Source organism: Diadema antillarum, unplaced genomic scaffold (genome assembly GCF_040938485.1).
Source record: "Diadema antillarum isolate AM-2024a unplaced genomic scaffold, OU_Dant_1.0 scf00000063, whole genome shotgun sequence".
Lineage (NCBI taxonomy): Eukaryota > Metazoa > Echinodermata > Echinoidea > Diadematoida > Diadematidae > Diadema > Diadema antillarum.
In genome coordinates, this window is record NW_027270952.1 from 2,816,190 (window position 1) to 2,818,939 (window position 2,750).

At 36.3% G+C, this 2,750-nt stretch overlaps 1 long non-coding RNA gene across 1 annotated transcript; it reads right to left on the bottom strand.

Moving 5' to 3' along the window:
* Window positions 1–154: 154 nt before the first annotated feature.
* Window positions 155–2,175, bottom strand: LOC139716295 (uncharacterized). The gene is made up of 3 exons (XR_011709883.1): window positions 2,121–2,175; window positions 598–711; window positions 155–268 (listed from the first exon to the last, which is right to left on the bottom strand). It is a non-coding gene; the product is annotated as an uncharacterized lncRNA (long non-coding RNA).
* Window positions 2,176–2,750: the final 575 nt, after the last annotated feature.

The following is a 2,750-nucleotide window of genomic DNA, read 5'->3' on the forward strand; positions in this document are numbered from 1 at the left end:
TTTTTACCACTTGACAGTAAAATAGAGTATAATAGAGTAAAAATAGTTGATGTGTGATGATTTGTATGACTGAAGTTAGAAATCTCGTCACTGAAATAAAGCTTAGATAGAGCAATGCAACACAGATAACGATGAAGACATTAATTCACATTACCTATTTCACAGTACTCCCCTGTCCACCCTGCTGAGCAGTTGCACGAAAATCCGTTAATCATATCATAACAGGTACCACCATTCAGACACGGGTTCGAGACACATTCGTTCAGGTCTGAGGGCACAGAGAGAGAGAGAGAGAGAGAGAGAGAGAACTAAAGCATACGGATTTAGATTTTGATCTGATGTTTTCTCATTTTGAATGGTTATAGAATGCGCTAATGAAATCTCTGCAATATTCACATCTGAAATGTAAGAATTCGTGCAGATCTGTTTCGAGTACTTGATAGTCGTCGGTATTCCCGCACACATTAGAGTAAAATCAGTTGATGTCTGATGAATATTTGTACGACTGAAGTTAGAAATCTAGTCAACGAAATAAAGCTTAGATAGAACAATTCAACATAGATAACGATACTCAAAGAAGACATCGATTCACATTACCTATTTCGCAGTTCTCCCCAGTCCACCCAGCTGAGCAGTTGCATGAAAATCCGTTTATTAGATCATTACAGGTACCACCATTCAGACACGGGTTCGAGGCACATTCGCCAATTTCTGCGTTAAGAGTTTGGAGTATCGAGCTTGCATCACAGAGTATTGTCGCAGGATGATTATGCAATTAACTACGATTTCTGATGTCCAATTATGATGTTTCGTGACCTTCAGATTGAAAATTACAAACTCTGACATAAGCTGCGATGGTCTGGACTTTTACTTGGTATAATAACAGGAACGCTTGTTTGCTGTGTAGTTAAAACAAATATACTGACAAGAGAATTTCCAAAATGAAACACCGTGAGTAGTCGTGGCTCTTGATGCATATCAAATTTTATGCTTAACTCATATGAATGACGTTTGATGTTTGGTAAGAATGGGAGATATGAAAAAAAGAAATGAAGCAAATCCCGGCTGTATCCAAGATTAAATGTTAACGTAGTAAATAGTTGTTAACTACTTATTATCAAGTCTTTACATCGCTACATTTACTTTTCCAATTTATAATTGATATCTACTCTTTATGATATCGGTATTGAAACATTCAATCTGGAGTTACTGGAAATAATGATGTGTAACAACGGCAGCTGCCGCCACGTACAAGAATACAATTTAGTTGTTGACTAAGAAATAGATTTTGTTGTTTACCAGTACGTGTAATTCTGTGTTCACATATTATATACATGCTAGTACAACCAAGCGAGCAAAATGGCATACCACCATGAAGTTTCATCAAAATTGGGAATTATTTTTTGCAAAGTCATGGAATCTGAAGTTCAAATGTGTTCGCCCGATTGGAAGGTTGGTCGCAACGACTGACTTAAATATTAGAAAAGGCGATGTTTTCACCTCAAACTGTTCAACTGTTTCGTTGGTGTTTTATTTACACAAAAATGTTCTAGCGTTTCCATGTTTGATTTATGACAAATCAATTACTGCGAACCCTTCTGGCCTTGAAGTCATTGTGGCAAGGTATTTACAAGATTATGATAACTTGATACGAATTTTTACATCCAAAATGAAAATTCAGTGAAGATTAATGTATAGATGAATGACAGATTAATTGTGATGTAATCAATCATCATTTCTTCCATTATGGTTGATGCTTGGATTATATAGTTTTAGGATTAGGATTCCGAAGTGAGCTATAATACTGTATAACTTTCTGTTAATGGTTCCATTTTGATCATCCCTTCTTAGTCTTGAAAAACTGATTGAGTCAAAATGTCAAAGTCAACTAGAAAATGGTAAGGAAATATGTTCAAGTTCATTTATCCATGACAATAGTACAGCTTGATGGGTTCATCTGCTCAAGGACTACAGGTGACGCATTGATACCAAATAGCAAAGTGTGAAAACTGCACATTTTCTAAATGCCTGTTAAAGCGAGAAATCATTCAGATATCATTGGTTACATTTGGACAGCAAATGGTTGACTAATGCTTGATGAAGATATCAATTCACATTACCTGTTCCACAGTACGCTCCTGTCCATCCTGCAGTGCAGTTGCATGAAAATCCGTTTACTAGGTCATAACAGCTACCACCATTCAGACACGGGTTCGAGAGACATTCGTTCAGGTCTTAGGAGAGAAGGAAAAAAGTAAAACATACGGATTTAGATTCTACTTGTACATGACTATAGAATCCGTTAATAAAATCTATACGCGATATTTGAAATGTCAGAATTCTTGATTTCGTACTGATCTCTTATTACCATTTGACAGTAAAATAGAGTATAATAGAGTAAAAATAGTTGATGTGTGATGATTTGTATGACTGAAGTTAGAAATCTCGTCACTGAAATAAAGGTTAGATAGAGCAATGCAACACAGATAACGATGAAGACATTAATTCAAATTACCTATTTCACAGTACTCCCCGGTCCACCCTGCTGAGCAGTTGCATGAAAATCCGTCAATCAGATCATAACAGGTACCACCATTCAGACACGGGTTCGAGGCACATTCGTTCAGGTCTGAGGGCAGAGAGAGAGAGAACCAAAGCATACAGATTTAGATTTTGATCTGATGTTTTCTCATTTTGAATGGTTATAGAATGCGCTAATGAAATCTCTGGAATATTCACATCTGAAATGT